Raw genomic sequence first — 26,079 nt, 5'->3', positions numbered from 1 at the left:
CAAGGATATGTACAGGCTTCTTAGTTGTACATCAATTATGGGCTAGAAAGATTTTAGATACTTATGTAAGGCTAAAAAATCCAAATAATACTTTCTTATTCATCTTTTTAAATAAAATTTTAAATCATTACAAATGATATCAGATATAGAATCTTAATAATATCTTTTAGCTAGCATTTTTAAATAAGGTTTTGGATCCTTACATAGAGATATCTAATTTTGGGAGCCGGTAAAAATTTTTAAAGCATTAGTATATTCCCTTATATATGAAGAGATTATTCTAATCATAATGATGATATCTATAAAGCATTTGAATTATTAGAAGAAACTCAATCCAATCCAGCCATTCACATGAGTAGCAAGGTATATAACCAGTTAGGATAAGATATGATGTTGATGCTTATAAATATATTTAAAACTAAAACAAAAGGCTATTACTATTGGAAAAATAATTAATGCCATATCTTATATACCAAAAGTTTATTCCAATCATAATTATAATTTTATGAAGTATGCAAATTATTAGGAGTTCGGTCCAAGCCGTCTGTTCATACAAGTAGCTGGGTTATTAGTTAGGATAAAATATGATAGATATTTGGGCTTATGGTGGCAATAAAATGAAAAAAAAAAAGGAAAAGAAAAAAAGGTAGTTGCTAGTGCTAATTAGAAAACAAAAAATTAATGCCATTGCTTTATATACCAAAATTTAAATTTATGAACTACTCAAATTTATATACCACTCAGTCCAATCCACTTGTTCACATGAGTAGTTGGGTCACCAGCTAGGATAAGATATGATGTTTATGCTTACGATGACATTAAAAATGAAAAAAAAAAAAAAAAACTCTATTACTACTAGAAAAATAAAGAAAAAAGATGCACGAAAAGCCTAATAGAGACACCGCATAGAAAGAGTGGTCTGTACGGGTCACTTTCATGTGAAAGAATGATCCATCTTCTTTCGCTATCTCAACCATTGGATTGCACAATAATTACTTTGAGAGCTGTGCAGCTGGATGGGAGAAAGAGGTTCAGATGCTTTGAGAGCTTTGCAAGATGCGATCCATCGCGAAAAAAAGATCAATCATTTTTTGTGCCAAAGATACGATCATAACCCAGAAAGAGTAAGCTTGGATATGCCAAACCGGACCCTCCATCCACATCTGTTCCTCTATCATCTTGTTCTGTCTGAGAGACCTCTTATCCAACAACCATGAAAGACTTTGTACACACTGGTCATGGAACCCTCTCACACCAACGTACCTCCGTCGTGGGAGCTGGAAGACACAATATCAAAGGATGAAAGATATGAGTTGCGTGTTGCCAAATCAAAAGAATCAGCTTCTGAGAACACAAGTGCCACATCATCTTCGAGATTATCATTCCTGTTGAGATATTGGATCACCTGCCTCATGGTAGGCCTGACCTCTGGAATGGATTGAGAACACACCAGTCCTAGCTTAAGTACCAGCTCAACTTCCTCCTGCTCAAAGGACTCCCCAAGCTTGGGATCCACTACCTCCAACAGCTGGCCTTTCATTTTGCACTCCCTCACCCAGTCCATCAGGAGTTGTTGTTCTGCTGGAGTGGTGGGCTCGATTGGCCTCCGACCGCACGCCACCTCTAAAAGCAATATACCATAAGCAAAGACATCCGAACTGGCCATGGGTTTGCCGTGGCGCGATAGTTCTGGTGCAATGTATCCTAAGGTTCCAACCACAAGTGTCGTGTGAGCATTCTTGCCACGCTCATATAATCTAGCAAGACCGAAGTCGCCCAACCTTCCATTCATTTCAGCATCCAACAGAACGTTGCTAGACTTGATGTCTCTGTGGACAACCACTTGCTCCCATTCTTCATGTAGGTAGACGAGTCCCGAAGCAACTCCCTTGAGGATTTTAAACCGTTCATCCCAACTCAACAGCCTACACTTCTCACCTTCAAAGAGGAAGGTGTCAAGGCTGCCATTTGGCATGAACTCATAGACAAGAAGGAGGTCTTCGTTTCGCTTGCACCATCCTTGGAGCTGCACCAAGTTCCTATGTCTCATGCGGCCCAAGCACGCCACCTCTGCTACGAATTCTCTCACTCCTTGCCTAGAATTACTAGAGATCCTCTTGACAACAACTTCTTCTCCAGTGCTTGGTAGGGTGCCCTTGTATACAAGGCCAAAGCCACCCGAACCGAGAACCTCTGTCTCTTTGAATCCTTTGGTGGCCTTGTAAAGGTCCTTGTATGGGAACCTGTGAGGATAATCTAATTCCCAATCCTCAAGAGTCTCTGCAAGCTTTGCCCTCCGCCAAAAGTGCCAGGAAACAGAGAGTACAAGTGCTACCAAGAGAAGTGTAGCCAGGGAAGATATGACCCCAATTTTGATTCCACTGCCTTCGGAAGTCGACGAAGCTTTCGCTGGTTGTGGAGGAAGGGGTAGGTGAGATAGAGCGAGCCACTTCATTGGTCCGAAAGCTCCATCCCAAAATGTAATGAGAACTCGAGAGCTTCCCCATCGACAAAGAGAAGCCAACATACATGTACTCCTTAAAAATTAGTGACAGATCGATGGCGTATGATATGAGAGGTAGGCTTGGTTTGCCTATAGAGAGGGGAGCAAAGGCCACATTCAGAATTTTTACAATACCATCATAGCCTATCCAGGCCTGAATTGGTTGCCCACTCTCCGATTCAAACTCAATCATCTTGGAATTATCAATGAAGTATGAGGCGATTTTCGAAACATTGGAAACGAGGCTATTTATATCGACACCAATGTGGTTGCCATCGATGTCCTTTAACGGCACAGATGCCTGAACGGTGTCAAACTCAATTGCAAAGAGATGGTTGGAAGAATTTCCATTGTTTCTGCTAGTGAGGAGGCCAAGGTACTAGCAACAACTGCCTTCGAGAGTCTTTGTAGGGGCCACTGCAAAGGCCAAGCCATGGCTACCTGCGTCCCCAACGGTGATGATGTCGAACATGAAAGTGGAGCTGAAGGAGATTGTAGTCGGTGTTATGGAGCGAGTGTTGAGCAGCATTTGAATTGGTGAGGAGGAGAAGGCATGACCAACTAGTTCCTTAGTGTCATTGGTGAGCTAAAGCATGCCATTGGGTGTGATGCGAGCAGAGCCATCTAAGCTCAGTTCAGTGGCTGATTTGAAACCGTTGTGGCTAGGAGAAGAACGAAGAACGGAAGCACAATGGATGCTACCATGATGACCAGGAAAACCAGGAGAAGGTAATGGAAATGGAGAGCCTTTGCGATAGGCAAACTGTCACGCCCCCAATCCGAGATTGTGAATCGAGGGTCATGGCAACCGCCACATACTCATAGGAAACTCTTCCCACCAGCCTACAAGACATCTTATCATGCTATTATAAAGCAACAGCAGAATAATTTATCAATAATTTAAATCCAAAATTATATCAATCTAAATTTTTTCTTTAATATCTGAATAAATTTCACAATATTCAATAAGCCTTACATTAAATTCAATAAGACTTTCAGTCTCAATAAAAGTATGAAAGTTCTGCTTCTAATCCATCTTCCGTTCCTATTTTGTATCATCTTAATTTCTTAACATCTGTAAAAATAGAAAAATAAGAGATAATGAGCTAGACAGTCCAGTAAGCAATGATCACTTTCAATAGATTTCATCATGTATTAAAGTAAATAATTATTTATAGAAAATAATGCATATAAAGTTCATCAATTCGAAATCAACTTCAATTATGCAATATAATTCATACTAAATTTATTTTTTTTTCAAAAGTTTAAGTTTCTTTCGAGATTTCAATTTCTTTCATTCTTATGTTCTTTTCATCAACCATGAGCTATAATCATATTTTTTCTGTGATAGGATCATAATACCGCATATCTTCTTATGGTGAGCTGCGAATTATCTGACAGTAAAGTCTTTCAGAACCACTGATCTTACTGGCAGTTTGTCGCTGGTCTCGCTAGCGATATGAACCCTCAGGACAAATCAATTGCCAATGTATATACCCCCATTGGCGAGGTCTTTTACATAGTCAGATTGTCAATTCATCTTATATCAAAATTCTTCATAAATCATGTTTCATATTCTAATTTCGATAAGAAAACATATAATTATGTAGTATTGAAATCAATCAATATGATGCATCATGAAATCAATATGTTCAATTATGCTTCATCATAACATTTCAAATAAGATATTTTCATAACAAAATATCATTCATCCAATTCATATATCGTTTCACAAATTATGTCAAAAAAATATATTATAATTTATTAATAAATCTAAAAAAAGTGAAACATTACTTACCTCGAACGCATTCCAATAAATCCACATAATTCTATAAATTTTTTTTCAACATCTTTTATTCATAGATCATATCACGATATCCCATAATCAAACATCTACAATCTTATACAGGATCAATTTCAATAATTAGAAAGGACATGAACAATTAAAAAAGATAGAATTGATGGACATCTGTATCCTATCATCCAGATTGGTCCGATCATCTAATTTCATCTGATCAAAATTCAATTAAGACATAAATGATCCAAAGTTTGACTATCAGATCAAATCGAATTTTCAAAGTGATAGGATCGAGATTTTTTTATTGGATTCATCAACAAATAGAGAAAGAAAATCAGAGGAGAGAGAATTTATAAGGTACAATCTAAATTAAATAGATGCCATAGTCCAACATCTCGATTGGTGTGATCAAAATGATCTAATCTAAGTCATGGTTAAATCAGGATCATAGATAATCAAATTGAGAAATATCGAGTCTGATCAAGGTGAGTGCCAATACGCTGCCCGACAATCATGGATCAGGATTCTTCATCAGATCAGAAATATTAAAAAAAAAATTTATTGATAAATTTTTTTAGAGAGAGAAATCAATCAAGAGAGAGAAATAATTTTAGAGAGAGAAAATTTTAGAAAAAAAAAATTTAGAGAGAGAAAATTCATCTTAGACTCTTCAGACGATATGATTCAATAAATTCGATCGATCAGATCAAATCATGCTGAAATTATCATGTGGATAATTTAATAAAATCATGAGAAATAGAATCTTAAAATATATTAAGCCTGATCAAGGTGGATATCAGTATACCGTCCGACGATCACAGATCAAAATTCATTATTATGATCAATTCAATTCATCATCATTCTTCTCAAAATTCTAGAAATCTTAGGAGAGAGAAATATCCTAGAGAGAGAAAGAAAAGAAAAGAGAGAGAGGATAGGAGAGAGAAAAAGGAAGAGAGAGAGGAGAGAGAAAATCCTCTCTCTCTTTTTTCTTTTCTTTTCTTTTTTTTTCTTTTTCTTTTCTTTTCTTTCTTCCTTCTTCTTCCCGAGGTTTCTTTTGGGCAAAACAGGGGACCATGTGGTCCCCTCCTTTGGTCGGCTGATCAACGGTGCGATCGACACGATGGTGGCCGATGGCAGAAGGGCAACGACGGGGCGGCTCAGAAGAAGTGAATCTGATGGTCGGTGGTGACCACCGACGTCAAAAAATTGAGAAGAACAACAAAAAATAAGAATTTCTTCCACAACAAAATTCGATGACTGCGGTCATCGACGATCATGCATACAGGCACGAGAAGGAAAGGGGAGAAGAGAGAGAGAGAGAAATAGGGGCTTACCTCGAGCTCCGACGATGTCTCTGGTGAGAAATTGAGGCGAGCACGGTGACGGGCTTTCGTGAGGATTTTTCGGCGATTCCCATCATTTTGCCTCAAGATTCTCAGGTGGAAAAGGGAGAAGAGGTCTCCTCTTTAAATAGAGCCAGAGAAAAGGAGTTTGACTCCTCCGCGGTGAGGTTTCCGACTCCGATTAAGAGCCGGTCGAGAGAAGAAGAAGACTCTCTGTGGGAGTCTTCTTCATTTTTCTCTTTTTTTTTGCCTTGTTAGGCTTTGTGGGCTGGGTTTAAAGCCCAAATGGGTCGGGTCATAACATTTTTCTCCTCTAAAAAAAATTTCATCCTCAAAATTTTCTTGCTTAAGTCTTCATAATTTCTTACTTGGGATTTATGGTAAAAATCTCACCCACAAATATTTCAATATTCTAATTCTTGATATAAATTCATTCTTAAATCATTTCATAAAGAAAAATCAGTACATCAAATATTGATCTGAAATAAAATCATTCATTTTTTTTATTATCAAAATCAACACCTCATAGATTTTTAATTTTTAAAATTTTAAAATCATGATCTCATTTTCTATAAAAATAAGTTTCAATACCTCGTGACTAGATCAAAATCAAACCTATCTCTTGTAAATAGAAAAAAATCAATATCTTAATTTCTGAATAAGTATTTTATTTTTTTTTCTTTTTTTCAAAATATTAACGATTCTAAATTAATCAATCCATTATAAGATAGAAAAATATACTTCTATGAATCACATGATGATATCTAAATCAGTCAAATTTTAAAAATATTTTCTCTTATTCATGCTTTCAAAGGTTGAAAATTTACCTTTTTAATCTTATCCATAAACTTTTGATGTTTTAATTTTTTTTTGATGTAAATTCATCATTAAATCATTTCATAAAGAAAAGATCAATATCATTAATATTGATTAGAATCAATACCACTATTTCTGATTATCAAAATTAATCTCTCAATTCTAGATAAAGATATCAAATTTTTCATCAAAAATCTTTAACTACTCATGATTTAATCAATTTATCACAAGATCATAAATAAATTTTAATACATTCTCCATAGATAAATTTTTGAATATAAAAATCTAAAATCAAAATCATTATTCGATAAACAATCTCAAATTTTTTCTAATAAATAGAGAATTATTCAATTCTAAGATAAAAAAAATTTATCTCTAAATATTCTAAATCTAAAATCAAAAATCAAAGATCCACTCATCTTATAATTAAGATGTTAAATATTTTTGTAGCATAGTAGGTGGAAGCACTGCTTTTAAAAATCACATTAAGGATATCCAAAATTTTTTTAAAATATTATTCTTTCTAATATCAATAAATTTTTTGTATCAAATTATATCATCTATTATAATTCTTTAATTCAAAGAGTTAACATTCCTGACTTACTCAAAATAATCCAGATCACCATGCTTCCACTGCGCACTCTGTTCTAACAATCAAAATTTCTTAGGTTCTTCAAAAAATTTTGATGAAATTATTTTTTTATCTTATCAATAGAAAAGATCTAAAATTTTAAATTTTAATTGAAGTCAAAGATTAACTTTAAATTCTCATTCATATTTTTACTGATGTACAATAATCTTGATTAACTCTTGAGTCCAATATCACATTTAAAACCATCATATAGGTTTACTATAATCAATATGAATCAAATTTTAATTCTTATATCAATTTAATTCGATAATTCAAAATCAAAATTCTTATAAATCAAATCAACAAGAAAATTTTTCGATGCTCTATTAAGTTAGGACATAATCAGAATATATAAAAATTTTAAATCATTATCTTTTTTAAAATTTATATCATCAAAATCTTCAATATCTATCAAATATCTTTTCATAACAATCATACAAGCCTCAAAAAATTAATTCTCTACTTAATAGATTCAATCAAAGACCTCATTAACAAAAGTAAAAGAATTCCATATTAATTTCTAAATCTAAAATTTCTAAATTATAAATTCACATGGGTCTCATAATCTCAAATTAATATAAATTGGATCTTTTATCTTAATCTAAAGATATCAGTTTTTCATTAACAATCTCAACAATAATATCAAAAAATCTCTTGATCAACTTAGATACGAAATCTTTAAATTAAAATTTTATACACATCATATAGTCTCCAAGAGACACAATAAGATCTATTATTTAGATCCAAGGATGATGATTAAAGATTTCAGTATAATGAATATCCTACAATCTCATAATCCATTTCATCAATAAGAAATAGGCTTCTTTGCAATATCCCTAAATATGCATTCATCCTAATATGCCACTTTATATATGATCCATATATCAAGTTTAATTTTGATAAATATTTCAATCAAGCATCATAAAAGACTTTCTTAGTCCATCCTCGAACAATATTTTATCATCAAATCTTTATCTTGTCAATAATAGTCAACTTCTCAACTAGAAGTAATATCATAGTATTATTTTCACATCGAATTTGAACTTACGATTCACTTGAATAATCAATAATCAAATTAATAACCATAATGCATAATAAAATTTCATGTCAATCCTTTTGTAATTACTTTCAATCGAAATCTAACTAATCATATCATGATCCATAGATCATCCATCATATTTTAAACTCTATATGTCATAATCTCTTGTGATCCTTTCATACATAATCTCAATGTTTAAGTAAAAATTATAAAGATTTCTCCCACTACAATCATCAAAGATCTACATCATAATATCCCTAGTGTCTATCTACTGACACTTATTCTATATCTGATTCTACACATCTTAGTTCATCCACTAATGCTCTGATACCACTTTAATTGTCATGCCTCCGATTCGAGATTGTGAATCGAGGGTCATGGCAACCACCGCATACTCATAGAAAATTCTTTCCATAAGCATGCAAGGTATCTTATCATGCTATCATAAAGTAACAGCAGAATAATTTATCAATAATTTAAATCTAAAATTATAATAATCTAAATTTTTTTTAATATCTCAATAAATTTTAAATATTCAATAAACTTTATATTAAATTCAATAAGACTTTTAGTCTAAATAAAAGTATAGAAGTTTTGCTTCTAATCACTCTTTTGTTCCTATCTTGTATCATCTTAATTCCTCAATATCTGTAAAAATAGTAAAATAAGAGATAATAAGCTAGACAGCCCAGTAAGTAATGATCACTTTCAATAGATTTCATCAGGTATTAAAGTAAATAATCATTTATAGAAATAATGCATATAAAGTTTATCAATTCGAAATCAACTTCAATTATGCAATATAATTCATGCTAAATTTATTTTTTTTCAAAAATTTAAGTTTCTTTCGAGATTTTAATTTCTTTCATTCTTACGTTCTTTTCATCAATCATGAACTATGACCATATTTTCTCTATGAAAGGATCATAATACCACATATCTTTTTTTGGTGAGCTATGAATCATCTAGCAGTAAAGTCCTTCGGAATCACAGATCTCGCTGACGGTTTGTCGCTGGTCTCGCTGACAATATGAACCCTCAAGATAAATCAATTGCCAATATATATGCCCCCATTAGTGAGGTCTTTTACATAATCAGGTTGTTAATTCATCTTATATCAAAATTCTTCATAAATCATGTTTCATATTCTAATTTCGATAAAAAAATATGTAATCATGTAGTATTAAAATCAATCAATATAATACATCATAAAATCAATATGTTCAATCATGCTTCATCATAATATTTCAAATAAGATATTTTCATAACACTACAACAAAAGAGGTTATTAGCGACAAAAAAAAATTTCATCGCTAATAAGCCAAATTCATCGCTAATAATAATTAGCAACAAAAATTTTATCGCTAAAATTTCATCGTAAAAAATATCATCATTGATAATATTTTATGACAAAAATTTATTTTCATCACAAATAATAATAATTTGTGATAAAATATTTTCATCATAAAAAAATAAAAAAATTTATTCATAAAAAAATTAATTTGCAATGAAAATAATAGTTGCTAATACAATTAATAGTGATGAAAATATATTCATCGCTATTACTAACTTTTAGCGATGAAAATTTCTATCACAAAAAATTTTATTTAATAAAAAATAATAATTAAAAAATTTTAGCGACTAATATTTACATCGTAAATAAATATATTTTTGATGGAACTTTACGTTGCTAATAATTATTTATGATAAAAAACTTTTCATCACTATTAATGATATATTTTTTGAAAAATTAAATTATTTTTATAATTTTTTTATGATGAATATTTCATTGATAATAATTTCATTGCTAATTATTTTTTAAAAATTTTTAATATATTTTTTTAAGTTATATGTATAATATTATTTATAAATTAAAAAATTTGAATAAGAAATTTATATAATAAAATGATAAATAAATTTTATTATTTTATTATATCAAATTAAAATTATAAGAGTTTTAAAAAAAATACATCAAAGAGCCGTCACATATCAGCATATGGAGAATGAGGTGGGGATGGAGAATGCTCGACGAAGCTCGGACCGATGATGGAGCTCGGACCGACCTGCTGCTACCTCAGCATCTGGATCGTCTGTTTCATCTGCACTATCTGCTCCATCATGTCGATCTGAAACTGCTGATACTGGTCGATGCATCCAGTCATCTCCTGAGCTCGCTGCTTAGCCTGCTGTCGTTCCTCGACAGCTTGCCTCTGCACCTCCATCAACCGAGCCTGGCACGTGGAATGGATCTCAGCCCTAGATGATCATGAAGATGGAGCAGTGATCCCATATCCTAGACCCCTAACATAATAGGATCTCATACCGAGCATCTGATCACAGATCTCATCATCTACGGGTGCGGTCGAGCCCTCAGGGGTAGGCTGTGATCTCATGTCGGTCATACAATCCTCAAAATAAAAATTAAAGTTATTTTAATTTTTTAATAAAGATCAAATTATGAATAAAAAATTAATTAAAAAAATTTACAAAGAGCTTCTAGCTCCCCATCGTCCACTCCTCCAACCGTCGCTGGTGGGTCCGCTGGTAGATATCGATCCTACTAGGAAGCTCGTCACTCTCAACATCTCTCTGTAATTTAAAAATTATTTTAAAAAAAATAAATAATTAAAAAAATATATCATAATTAGAAATTTAAAAAATACATACCATGTTCTCTATGTGGCGAGCAAATGATCTCGAACCCCCACAATACGGTATGGTCTGTCTCGCCCGGTTCACCACATTCTGGGCACAGTGTCTCTATAAAATTAGCAGTAAAATTAGTAGATAACAAATATAATTTAAGAATAAATGATTAAATCATTAAAATCTAAAAAAAAGTTTAGATGTATAACCTGATATGTCAGATCCTTGTAATGTCGGCATATAGTAGTCCAATCGTCGATGGTGATGCTGTCGTAGGGCTGCAGCCGTGCTGCCTCCTGCCCATCAGCCTGCACCATCCAGTACCAATGCTGATGCATGCGACTGCGATAATCTTTGAAGTGCAAGGATAGATGGGTATCGATCGCTCGCACCACACAATCATCCTCGAAATCAATGATGTCAAATACACCCTATCAATAACAAATATTAGAAGAATACTATGCAAATTAAATATTCATAATAAAATTTATTTTACCTGTAAGTGGGTGTAGAAAATCTGTCTCTGAGTCGGGACAATATGACGCCAATTGAAGAGCATCATCGGGGCATAGCTGCGGCATATGATGCCCAGCTCGGCCTGTCGTAGCTCACTCCATCCCCTAATGGGTCTGGTGTAGCCGATCGGTATCTCTATCCGGAGACGCTGTCCCGGGTGCTCACGTCTTCAATGCTCTAAAGCGAGGTTCTTCGATGGACCTCGCCCTCGCCTGACCACCGATGTAGACCGACTTGAAACAACAATAAACAAATTATTAGTATGATCCAAATAAAAGAATCAAATTTGATTATATATAAAGTGTAATAATTAATACCATTAGAACCAACCTCACTGGGACCCGGCTCAGTCGTAGTCGGCTCACTGGGACCGACCAGTGCAGGACCCTCTGACACTGGAGTCGGTGAGGCCATGGAGATCGATGAAGGCACCTCAACCTCTGAGCTGTCTACAGGTAACTGTGAATGCGACCATCGTCGTCTATCTCCTGATGTCATATCTGCAAGAATTAAGATGTAAATAAATATAATATTATATAATAATAATAATAATAATAATAATAATAATAATAATCAAATAACATTCTAATGAATACAATTATATCGTATACCATTATTGCAACACAAAATTGAATGAAGAATAAAGATCTACTCATCAATATTCATATCTTCCTCGATGTGTAGATCCTCGTCCGAATCACAATAATCGATATATGTATCTGTTACGAAATTTAGTGCAGGGGTAAAATGATAATTTTAAAACTTTTTCAAAATTACTATTTTACAGTAAAAATTATTAATTAATCTAATTAATTAACATGTGTTTACCCTATACTAGGATCTAAATATGATATACAGCATGCATGCATTTAAATTTGAAATTCAAATTTGAACAGTAAACAATTTACTATTATGTGTTCATAACACAATACCTTTATGCGGATAGTCGATCGCCATAATCTAATCACCATCGAGAGGGTCTGATCATCGCAACATAGCCACACAGTATGTCTGGCCTCTGTGGATCATCCACACGAAGCTCTTGATCTGATCGGCTCCTCACGAGTGCTAGCTCGTTGTAGAGCCCTTTCGACGGTCGATGCTAATCGAACTCCTTCGATCGATGTTTGTCGATTCTTTGGATACTCTGGATCATCAGCAAATATGCTTGAGAGGTAGATGATGCTCTCTCTTGAATTTGGTGGGCTCACGACACTCGTAGTTCACTTTCTCACTTCCCGAACCCTAGGCTAAAACCCTAGGGTGCTCACAGAAGACCCTGCGCCCACTCTCTTTCTTTCTTTCCTCTCGAAATGTTTTGAACTTTTCAAAATTATGCAGAAACCTTCCTCACGCCCTCTTTTCTTTTTCAGATCAGATTGTACGCACGTCCCACCTTTCTCCTCTTTTTAAAATAATGCAAGACGTGTCTTATCCGCGTGAGAGGATAAAGATAAATGGTTGCACATTTGAATTCAAATCGAATTTGAATTCAAATGCAAACCAACTCATCCCTATCCACTTGGGTGTGAGAAGAGAAGGGGCGTGGCTTCTTTATGAGTGGAAAGATTTCATGAGAAACTCTTTCTCGTATATGATAAGTGTTGCACAAGATGGATAAGCATGAAGGCGCAAAGGATAAGTTATCCATTCAAATTCAAACACCCTTTGAATTTGAATGGCTAACAAATCAACTTTATCCAAAAATTGGTGCACATATGTGGGGCGTGGGATGCCTTCTGTGTGGGAGAAAATTCATGAGAAGTTGCTTCTCGTGAATTCAAATGGGCGCAGAAGAAGTGAGATGGCGCAAAGAGTTTGGGTCAAGGTGGTTTCTCATTTTAAACCAACCTAATTGAATCAACTTAATTAAAATAAGTTAGGCCCAATTAGACTAATTTAAACCTAACTTAATTAGGCTTAATTAGACTCAATAAAATTTTAATCAAATCAAAAATTGACTAAGCCCAACCCCTGATCAAATCAGAGACCAAACCATCTCGATGATTAGGTCAACTCTTAACCTAATCGGGTTAAACTCAACTGAATCCAATTCAATTGGACTTGATCCAAAAATAATTACTCAATCAAATTAAATTAATTAGTGATCAAATCACTAATTAAACCTCTCATAAATACTGAGTCTAAATCCGATGGGCAATCGGGTATCAAAGTCCATCGATATGAAACCTTGATCGAAGAGTCCCAAACCAGTGGGACTCTTGACCCCGATACCCAAAATGTGTGGGACTCGTGATCAGAGAATCCTGATTCTCGATCACAGAGTCTCAGACACAGACTCATAGTCCACGAGCATTAGGACTCTTCATCAGCCATCAGATCAGATAGGAACCTCTAATGTGTGTGACCCCGCAGGTTCGAACCTAAGCCGGTAGCACAGGAACCAATTTCTGTACTAATCGAAGTGACCATCTAGTAATGGTACCCGATATCCGGATAGGTCGAATAGTCACAATCGCAACACTCAGAACCTACGTGAATATGGTTACTGTATAATTCATCCCTTTTGACTCCTGTGTATAGGATGACTCAGGGTTAAACTGTCAACCCTGATTAGATCATCCGAGTCGTGCTCAATTCAGTCAGTTCTGTGACTCCTCACTAGGACTACCCTGGCCAAGATTTTGCTAAATTGAAATACGACTATACATAGCTCCTGAACTGGAGTGGTCAATCCCATTTTGACACATGCACCGACAAGTCAAGTACTTGACTACACCCAGCATCCTTCCGTCACTGAATTAAAAATTTAGGTAGTCTAGTGCCTAAGTGCAGTGAGTTGCTTGCAAGTCACCATGGCGGTCTCAGGTTGGAGGGACAGTTATACCCATATTCTATCGGAGCAAATTTTGACAGCAGAAATAGCTTTGGAGTCGGTCACGTTCAGTGCAGATGTACCCTTACATCTCATCTGTATGCCATACCAGTGTCTCCACACTCTTTGGTTAAGAGGACAACCAATCCATATGGCACACAACGACCTATGCTTGATAAACGTTGTTGTCCTTGGTAACAACATATCATTTGGTCGCGAACAGGTTAAAGGACTAAACGACAAATCCTCCTTTATCTAGTCTAAATAGTCCTAAGGACTTCACCACAATACAGGAGTTCATTAGAAGATGAAATAATTTATGATGAAAAATACCAAAATAACTTTTATTTATTTATAATTTATATATACTAATATAAAAGGAGCACAACCGTCAACAGGCTGACGAATGGCTTTGGGATACTATTTCCAACAATCTTCCACTTGGCCTAAAGCAAATCGGTGCAGTATCTAATACCCATCTTCGACTTGAAGTCGTCGAACTCCTTCACCACAATGGCTTTAGTGAATGGGTCGGCCAGGTTCTTCTTTCCGTCGATCTTCTGAAGGTCGACGTCATCTCGATCCATGATTTTTCGGATGAGATGGTAGCGGCGCAGAATATGTTTCGTCCGCTGGTGTGCCTTTGGTTCCTTCGTCTGAGCAATGGCTCCAGAGCTGTCACAGTAGAACAGAACTAGACCAACAAGGGAGGGTGCTACGCCGAGCTCAGTGATAAATTTTCTCAGCCACACCGCTTCTTTGACAGTATCTGATGCAGCGACATACTCCACCTCACAAACTGAATCAGCCACAGTGTGCTGCTTGGAACTTTTCCAGCAGACAGCCCCACCATTAAGGGTAAAAATAAATTCCGACACACTCTTGCTGTTATCGTGATCAGACTGGAAACTAGAGTCTGTAAACCCTATAAGTCTCAAGTCCGATTCACCATAAACAAGCCACTGATCCTTAGTATTTCTTAAATACTTTAGGATGGTTTTAACAACCTTTCAGTGATTCTCTTCTGGATCAGATTGGTATCTACTCACTACTTCTAGTGAGTACGCCACATCTGGTCGTGTACATGTCATGGCGTATATGATAGATCCCACCACCGAAGCATATAGAATTCTACCCATACGCTCTCTCTCTTGAGGTGTTGTCGGACAATCTCTCTTTGAGAGAGAAATTCCATGACCTATCGGTAGATAGCCTTTCTTGAAATTCTCCATGCTGAACCTCTTCAGCATAGTATCAATGTATGTGGACTGGGATAAGCCAAGCAACCTTTTAGATCTATCCCTATAGATCCTCATCCCTAGGATGTAGGAAGCTTCTCCCAGATCCTTCATGGAGAATTGTAATGACAGCCAAATCTTTATTCCCTGTAATGCAGGGACATCATTCTTGATTAAGAGAATGTCATCGATATACAATACAAGAAATACCACTACTGGACCATTAGCCCACTTATAAATGCAGGACTCTTCTCCATTCTTAATGAAGCCATACGTCTTGATCGTCTTATCAAAACGTATGTTCCAACTCCGAGATGCCTGCTTAAGTCCATAAATGGACCTTTGTAGCCTGCACACCTTAGACTCATCTGTGGATGTGAACCCTTCAGGTTGTATCATATACACCTCTTCGTCCAGCTCTCCATTTAAGAAAGTTGTCTTCACATCCATCTGCCAGATTTTATAGTCCAGATGGGCAGCTATAGCAAGCATAATCTGAATAGATTTGAGCATTGCCACAGGAGAAAATATCTCGTCATAGTCTATACCATAACGTTGACGATATCCCTTGGCAACCAGATGGGCTTTATAGGTCTCCACCTTTCCGTCTGCACCCCTCTTCCTCTTGAAGATCCACTTACACCCTATGGGTTTTACTCCTTCGGATGGGTCAACCAATGTCTATACATCATTGACCTTCATGGACTCTATTTCAGATTTCATGGCCTCTAGCCATTTCTCAGAGTCAGGTCTCTGCATTGTATCCATGTAGGTGATCGGATCCTCATCATTTTCATCAAGTTCGACAGGATCGCCATCCCGGATCAAGAAATCATAATATCTGTCTGGTTGATGTGGTACTCTACCAAATCGCCTTAAGGGTGCAGGAACAATAGGCTCTGGATCTGATCTAACCAAATTCGGTTCAGGTTCAGCTACTTGTGTCGATTTTTTCACCTGCCGAACTTCCTCAAGTTCGACCTTAGAGGCAACAATCTCTTCACCGAGGAACTCTTTTTCTAAAAAGATTGCCTTAAGGCTGACAAACACCTTTTGCTCATCAGCTAGATAGAAATAATACCCTTTGGTCTCTTTTGGGTACCCTATGAAATTACACTTGTCAGACCTAGGTCCAAGCTTGTCCGTAATTAAACATTTAACATAAGTCGGACACCCCCAAATCCTAAGGTACGAGAGTACTGGCTTACGTCCTATCCATATCTCATATGGCATTTTGGTTACAGACTTACTCGGAACCCTATTTAGAAGGTAACAAACCGATTCGAGCACATATCCTCAGAGGGAGATCGGCAGACCAGCAAACTCCATCATGGATCGAACCATGTCCAACAAAGTCCGATTCCTCCTTTCAGACACACTATTATGCTGTGGTGTTCCAGGAGGAGTCCACTGAGAGAGAATCCCATTCTCCCCAAGATATGTTAGAAAATCATTGGAAAGATATTCACCTCTTTGATCAGATCAAAGAATTTTAATACATTTCTCAATTTATTTTTCTACCTCATTTTGGAATAGTTTGAACATTTCAAACGACTCTGACTTATGCTTCATTAAGTAGACATATCCATACCTTGATAGGTCGTCTGTGAAGGTTATGAAGTAGAAATATCCACCTCTTGCACTTGAGCTCATGGGTCCACATACATCAGAATGTACCAGAGCCAAGAGTTCATTGGCTCTCTCACTTTTTTCAGTAAAAGGTGACTTGATCATTTTTCCAAGAAGACAGGACTCACAGGTTGGAAGTGATTCACAATCACCAACATCAAGAATTCTTTCTTGAGCCAACCTGTTTATCCTGTTGTTATTGATATGACCTAGCCTACAGTGCCAAAGGTAGACTTCTGACACATTATCTATTCTAGGACGTTTACCGGAGGTTTGAACCATATTAACAGACTGTGATAGTAAGTAAATTCTATTATTTATTTATCCAACAAATATTGTAACACCATTCAAAATGATATTGCAAATATTTCCTTTTATTAAAAATTTATAACCGTACATGGGCAAAAGGCCTATAGAAATAATATTTAATAAAAAGCTTGGACAATAGTGACATTCACTCAGAATTACATTACGAGAATTGATTACAAGGTTCATGATTCTTAAAGCTAGAACTGGGGCTTTGCTTCCATCTCCAATGTTCAGGAACCTCTCGCCGTCATCAAATCTCCTACTGACCTGCAGACCCTGCATCGAATTACAAATATGATAAGGGCTTCCAATATCCAATACCCAGGCAGTAGTATTACAAATGAAAAAGTTGCAAGGTATTATCATATAATTACCTTGCTTCTTCTTCGGTCTGTTCAGGTCCAGGGAGGCAATGTATAGAAGACAGTTTCTCTTCCAGTGCCCCTACTTCTTGCAAAAGAAGCACTTCGTCTGGCTCTGGTCGGGCTTGCGCTTCTTAGTCTGACCCTGTGCAGACGTCCCAGCATGCGACAAGGTAGTGGCCATAACTACATAAAGGAAAATCACACCTCTATTAGTATATAAATTATTAACACTAAAGACTTGGACTTTAGTCTAAAGTTTCTTCCAATATTTTACGAACTGGTAGCCTCAACCTCCAATTCGAGGAATTACTTTAATTTCTTAGTGGGTACTAGAATCCACACAGACTACACACGAGCCCAACTTTGGTTGGTCAACCCATGTGCATCTATGGGTAGGTTCATAACCAGTTGTTTCTCTAAACAACTTTTAGTAATAAATTTTGCCCCATAACCTAATCAGTATGCTTTGGCCTCCACTGAAAAAATCTGGTTAGGTCCAACCATTAACATGACTTGATTTGATGAATCGGACCAATAAATGATCAGGCCCGATTTTGGCCGGCCAACCTGACCACCATCAGAAAGACTCAACCAAATTATCATACTATGAATGATAATTTCATTAGTCAATAAGCACCAGGCCTTTAGGCCTCCAGTGATTATTAAACTAATGGACTCATTATCACTCACTTAATGGGAGGCTATAACTTAGTTATCGCTATAACTTAATCATTTTAGGGATCTAATAATTTTTGAGAATTTTTATTAAAGGATAGAAGAGAAGAAATTAACCAGCCAATTTCAATCCTCCTACTGACTTCACCAAGTCAGATTAAAAAAGATTTAATTAAAGTCGGCATTAGGAGCACCTAAATCAGTCACACTGATTTACCTAATGACATGGGTGAGTCCTAATCATCAAGTGATCTAATCAAAACCTAACTCACCAGGTTGGTCAGGTAAGTGAGATCAGTGGTGAGGATATGCCATTAACTCGTCAGAGATCTAATCAATGCGAGTAGCTCCCACTTAAAAACCACTGGTCAAACTACCGAACTTACCTTAGACACCAACCGGTTCATTAGTTTTAATTTGATCAACTTAGTAAATAGGGTTCCATCGCGTAGCCATGAATTAAGTCCATCTTGGTCTAGTTAAAGACATGGACCCATTCAACTACAACTATTGGAGTTGAGTCTAGAGTGTCCTTGACCTAATCTAATTCAACTTTTGATTAGATTTGATCAATTACTCTAATTTAGTCCATTTTTTTAAGCTAATCTTAGGTCTAACCCAATTATGGATCTAATCCATCTAACCCATTGACCCACAAGTTTATGCAATTATCTTAGGTCTTAATTCACAATTCTAGACCAACTTGACAACACTTAATTCTTTTAATTAAGTATTTGGGCTGATGGGTCAGGATTTGACATTTCGAAAATAATTTTCAAATTTGAAAGTTTTTATTTTCTGTTCACCAAATATGTTGACTCATTTCACAAATTGATCAGCACATTTTATAAATAGCAATCCTATTGCTAATTACATAACAGAAAATAACTCAATCAAAATAAATTATGAATATTTCTTTAGATCTAATCTAACACATTCATGATAAATTTTACAATTAAACATTTATAATTAAGTTCTTTCGCTGCTTCATCTGCATGGGATATAATTGCAGCGGCACCCCTACCGCCATAGGAGAACCCCATCGAATGGAAGGAGAGGACCTTTAAACCCTACTTTTCTCCTATGATCGGACGACCATGGCAACCAACCCAATTAGATTACTTGCTACTTGGATCAAGTATAACTAAATATATCAATTTTAAAATTTAAATTTTAAATTTTAAATTTTAAATTTTAAATTTCAAACAAATTTCAAATTTTAAATTATTTCAAATTTTAAATTTTTAAATTTCAAATTTTTAAATTTTAAATTTTAAATTTCAAAATTTAAATTTTGAATTTTGAATTTCAAATTTTTGAATTTTGAATTTCGAACAACATTCAAAATTCAAATTTCAAATTTCAAATTTTAAATTTTAAATTTTAAATTTCAAATTTAAACTTTTAGATTATAACTTAATCTATGCATACAAATATATATATCATATCTTAGAACCTGCTCTGATACCATTTGTTACGAAATTTAGTGCAGGGGTAAAATGATAATTTTAAATTTTTTTCAAATCACTATTTTACAGTAAAAATTATTAATTTATATTTATCCTACACTAGGATCTAAATATGATATATAGCATGCATGCATTTAAATTTAAAATTCAAATTTGAACAGTAAACAATTTACTGTTATGTGTTCAGAACACAATACTTTTGTACGGATAGTCGATCGTCATAATCTGATCACCGTCGGAAGGGTCTAATCATCGCAATATAGCCATAAAATATATCTGGCCTCTGCGGATCATCCACACGAAGCATCCGATCTGATCAGCTCCTCACGAGTGCTAGCTCGTTGTAGAGTCCTTTCGATGATCGATGCTGATCGAACTCCTTCAATCGATGTCTGTCGATTCTTCAGATACTCTGGATCATCAGCAAATATGCTTGAGAGATAGATGATGCTCTCTCTTGAATTTGGTGGGCTCACAACACTCGTAGCTCACTTTCTCACTTCCCGAACCCCAGGCTAAAACCCTAGGGTGCTCACAAAAGACCCTGCGCCCACTCTCTTTCTTTCTTTCCTCTCGAAATATTTTGAACTTTTCAAAATTATGCAGAAACCTTCCTCACGCCCTCTTTTCTTTTTCAGATCAGATTGCATGCACGCCCCACCTTTCTCCTCTTTTTAAAACAACGCAAGACGTGTCTTATCCATGTGAGAGGATAAAGATAAATGGTTTCACATTTGAATTCAAATCGAATTTGAATTCAAATGCAAACCAACTCATCCCTATCCACTTGGGCGTGAGAAGAGAGGGGCGTGGCTTCTTTGTGCATGGAAAGATTTCACGAGAAACTCTTTCTCGTGTATGATAAGTGGCGCACAAGATGGATAAGCATGAAGGCGCAAGGGATAAGTTATCCATTCAAATTCAAACACCCTTTGAATTTGAATGGCTAACAAATCAATTTTATCCAAAAATTGGTGCACATATGTGGGGCGTGGGATGCCTTCTGTGTGGGAGAAAATTCACGAGAAGTTGCTTCTCGTGAATTCAAATGGGCGCAAAAGAAGTGAGGTGGCGTAGGGAGTTTGGGTCAAGGTGGTTTCTCATTTTAAACCAACCTAATTGAACCAACTTAATTAAAATAAGTTAGGCCCAATTAGACTAATTTAAATCTAACTTAATTAGATTTAATTAGGCTTAATAAAATTTTAATCAAATCAAAAATTAACTAAGTCCAACTCCTGATCAAATCAGGGACCAAACCATCTCGACGATTAGGTCAACTCTTAACATAATCAGGTCAAACTCAACTGAATCCAATTCAATTGGACTTGATCCAAAAGTAATTATTCAATCAAATTGAGTTAATTAGTGATCAAATTACTAATTAAACCTCTCATAAATACTGAGTCTAAGTCCGATGGACAATCCGGTATCAAAGTCCATCGATATGAAACCTTGATCGAAGAGTCCCAAACCAGTGGGACTCTTGACCCCGGTACCCAAAATGTGTGGGACTCGTGATCAGAGAATCCTGATTCTCGATCACAGAGTCTCAAACACATAGGACTCATAGTCCACGAGCATTAGGACTCTTCATCAGCCATCAGATCAGATAGGAACCTCTAATGTGTGTGACCCCGCAGGTTCGAACCTAAGCCGGTAGCACAGGAATCAATTCCTGTACTAATCGAAGTGACCATCTAGCAATGGTACTCGACATTCGGATAGGTCGAATAGTCACAATCACAATACTCAGAACCTACATGAATATGGTTACTGTATAATTCATCCCTTTTGACCCCTGTGTATAGGACGACTCAGGGTTAAACTGTCAACCCTGATTAGATCATCCGAGTCGTGCTCAACTCAATCAGTCCTGTGACTCCTCACTAGGACTACCCTGGCCAAGATTTTGCTAAATTAAAATATGACTGTACACAGCTCCTGAACTGGAATGGTCAATCCCATCTTGACACACGCACCGACAAGTCAAGTACTTGACTACACCCAGCATTCTTCCGTCACTGAATTAGAAATTCAAGTAGTCCAGTGCCTAAGTACAGTGAGTTGCTTGCAAGTCACCATGGCGATCTCAGGTCAGAGGGACAGCTATACCCATATCCCATCGGAGCAAATCTTGACAGCAGAAATAGCTCCGGAGTCGGTCACATTCAGTGCAGATATACCCTTACATCTCACTTGTATGCCATACCAGTGTCTCCACACTCCTTGGTTAAAAAGACAACCAACCCATATGGCACACAACGACCTATGCTTGATAAATATTGTTGTCCTTGGTAACAATGTATCATTTGATCGCGAACAGGTTAAAGGACTAAATGACAAATCCTCCTTTATCGAGTTTAAATAGTCCTAAGGACTTCACCACAACACAAGAGTTCATTAGAAGATGAAACAATTTGTGATGAAAAATATCAAAATAATTTTTATTTATTTATAATTTATATATACTAATACAAAAGGAGCACAACCGTCAACAGACTGATGATTGACTTTGGGACACTATTTCCAACAGTATCGTCTTCTATCTCATCATCATTTATTAACTGATCGTCGCCCTTCGACTCATCCAGATTAAATACAAAATCAGCTTCAATTTCGTTAGACAAGAGATCAGCCCTATTCAAAGGTGCCGTTACAAGTTCTTCATCAATCAAAAACTCGGCTAATGTTTGTTCTTCTTGCTGAAAAGCTTCCTCTTCATGTAAATCTAAAATTTCATCCATCTCTAATCGAGTTGGTATGTCATATATGCCTCTAGGTGTTATTTTTTGTATGATATGTCAATTATCTTGATACTTTAGGTTTTTCAAATATATTACTTATTTCGCTTGAGTTGCTAATATATACAGCTCATTTTGGTACCATGTTCATGCAAGATTTACACTGATAAATTGTGAATCGACATGAATCCCAATCTTTTTATTACTAATATCCCACCGTTCATATTGAAACAAAAATTCAGAATTACTGGATCCATACTTCAGTTCTATAATATCTACCAGTACACCATAATAATCAATCTTTTCTTCTCCTTCACATCCTGTTGTAGCAATTTTACTATTCTGGGTCTGTCATTATATCTCAAGCTTCCTTGTGTGAAATCTCATTCCTCCAATGATATAGGATGTGTAGTGATTAATTCTTCGATCGAGACCATATGCTAAATCATGCAACTCATCAGTTGCACCCACTTCTTTATTAAAATACTTATATTTCATCTGCATCATAAGATAAAAAATTATATTGATTGAAATAATATTATTTATAAGTAAATAAATAACGTATCACTAATGCAACTTACAAGATCACCAAATTATTTTGCAAATTTTCTCCTATGTCGATCATTGGCATCCGTATTATTCTCTCTATATAGTATACTCTTATGCTCACTACAAGAAGTTACAATTTTTAATTTTAAACCGACATGAAAAATTTTTTTGATCATTAAACAGTATCGTAAGATGATACTTACTTAATAAAATCTTTAATTTCTTCATAATTATTTAGAACATAAAAATATACCTTGGATAGCTTGTTCACGTCCATAAATTCAAATTTTCTTGCACCAATAGGTCGAACCATTTGTTTAAATATAGACAATGTTGGCTCATTATCACCCCATTCACGGTCTGCATTACGATATGCTCGATTGAATCTTGTTTCTATATCATCAAGATACATCGAGCAGAATGTGACAGACCGGTAGCTATATATGCTTCTGCTATAGACCCTTCAGGCCTTGCTTTATTACGCACATATTTTTTTAAGATGCACAAAAATTTTTAAATAAAAATAAATTTAAATTTTATAAATATATTTATATTTTATAATTGATATGATAAAATATGTATAACTTCTTTAGCTTTCAATAGGATACATCCATCGATAATGTATCGGTCCGACCAAAAGAGCTTTCTTTGGAAGATGGACAGCCAGATACACCATAACATCAAAAAATGATGGTGGAAAAATTTTTTCTAACTTACAAAGAATGAGTACGATATCTTTCTCTGATCTTTCAAGCAAATTAATCTTCAATTTTCGACAACATAGTTCTCGAGAAAATACTTCCAACTCAATCAATGTAGTTTGAACATCACCACCCAAGTAGCCACGGATGACCACAGGAAGCAAACATTGTATCATCATATGGGAGTCATGACTTTTCATGCCAAAGATATTGCCATCGTTGTTCCCAACACACTGCGATACATTTGAAGCATACGCATCAAAAAATTTTACAGTTTTGAACCATCCACAGAAATTCTTCTTTTCCTCTCCAAACAGCGAATAACATGCGGGTGACATAAAAATTTTTTTACCTCGATGAACTAAATACAACTCCGATCAGATTTTCATTTTCTGTAGATCAAGATGAGCTTTTATACCATCTTTTATTTTTTTTAGAATATTCTACAGTACCGATGATATTATCATAAATATTCTTTTCAATATGTATTACATCTAGATTATGACGAAGTAGTAGCTGCTTCCAATATGATAGTTCGAAAAAAATACTTTGCTTCATCCAATTCAGCTCAGCTTCAGTATGCTTCCGCTTGCAAGTACCCGATATTTTTTCAAATCAGATATTTTTAATGACTTCAAGTTGTTCTAAAATTTTTGGTCTATTTAACTCCTTGGGTGGTGGACGTCGATTGGACTTACCATCAAAGAATTGATTATAATGAATCCTCCAAGAATGATTAGTAGAAAAAAATCGCCGATAACCCATGAAATATATTTTCTATCCGTGCTTTAAATGTAAGGAGGATGCATCCCTATTGCATGTTGGACATGCCAGATATCCTTTGGTGCTCCATCCAGATAATTTTTTATATGCTAAAAAATTATTTATAGACCATAAAATTGAAGCATGTAACTTAAAATTACTTTGACTCACAGAATCATATGTCTAAACCATATTTTCCCATAACTCCTTCAGATCATCAATCAAATATCGTAGATATATATCAATTTCATTACCTGATACTTTCGGATCCAGAATCAACAGTGACATAAAAATAAATGATTCTTTCATGTACTTCTAATGTGACACATTGTATACAACTAGCATCATAGGCCACATGCTATAAGAGGTACTCATATTGCCAAAGGGATTAAATCTATCTGTCGCTAGACCAAGCCTGATATTGCTCGGGTCACTCACAAAGTGCGGATGCTTTGCATAGAAGTCTTTCTACACTGAAGAGTCGGTCAGGTGGCTAAGTATGTTCTCCTCCGAAACTCGCTGCTCATAATGCCATCTCATTTCTTCAGCTATCTTTGTGGACATATACAACCTTTGAAGTCTTATAATCAATGAAAAATATCTCAAAATCTTTTGAGGTATCTTCTTTCCTTTTCTATTATTAGTTTTGTATCTAGGCTCACTGCAATTCAAATATTCAGTTGCTTGTTCGTTATCCTTATAAAATAATATGCAGTCATTTTTGTAGGCATGTATAGGAGTATAGCCAAGTTTAATTTCTTGCATGTATATTTTTGCTTCAGAATATGATTTTGGCAGTCTCTCTCTCGAGCAAAGCTACTTTTATAAATGTTAAAATTTGATCAAATGACTTCTGACTCCATCAGTTCACGATTTTGATATGAAGCAATTTTATCAAAAATTCTAATTTTAAAAACTTTATACAGTTTGGATAAAGTGGCTCTTGTGCATCCCTTACAAGCTTTGCAAACTATTCAGAGGTCCCTTCTAACTCAAGCTGGATATTATGTTCATGATCAGAATTACTTTCAGATGCAGCAGTATTCACCTGTACATTCGAACAAACACCTTGATATAAATCATGTAACAATTCTCCTATACCCATATGTTCGACAGGTCCATCAACATCGCTATCATCTTCAGTATCGTCATCATCATGCACCACCTCATTCGAATTATTCTCCCCATGCCATGTCCAACAAGTATACTTCTTATCCATACCACATTATAGTAAATGCTCCTCAACAAGTGTTATGTGATGATATACCATATTGACACATCTCTTACATGGACACTTTATTCGACTAGCACTGTCAGCCTTATGCCTTGCAAAATTAATAAAATCTCGAACTCTTTTTTCATATTCAGGCAAAAAATTCTTCTAGCATTCATCCAACTTTTGTTGATATTCATCTAATAATAAACACAAAATCATTAGTAATCAAAAAAAATTTCGTGGTATTGAGGATCCCGATCTGAATTTTGGACTGAATCATGTTCCGAATTT

The 26,079-nt window shown here is 35.3% G+C and overlaps 1 pseudogene; it reads right to left on the bottom strand.

The window, feature by feature from the left end:
• Positions 1–1,249: 1,249 nt before the first annotated feature.
• Positions 1,250–25,791, bottom strand: LOC105037718 (L-type lectin-domain containing receptor kinase S.4-like; annotated as a pseudogene).
• Positions 25,792–26,079: the final 288 nt, after the last annotated feature.

Source organism: Elaeis guineensis, chromosome 15, assembly GCF_000442705.2.
Source record: "Elaeis guineensis isolate ETL-2024a chromosome 15, EG11, whole genome shotgun sequence".
Lineage (NCBI taxonomy): Eukaryota > Viridiplantae > Streptophyta > Magnoliopsida > Arecales > Arecaceae > Elaeis > Elaeis guineensis.
The sequence above is the reverse complement of the archived record's forward strand: the minus strand, read 5'-3'. Positions and strand labels throughout refer to the sequence as shown.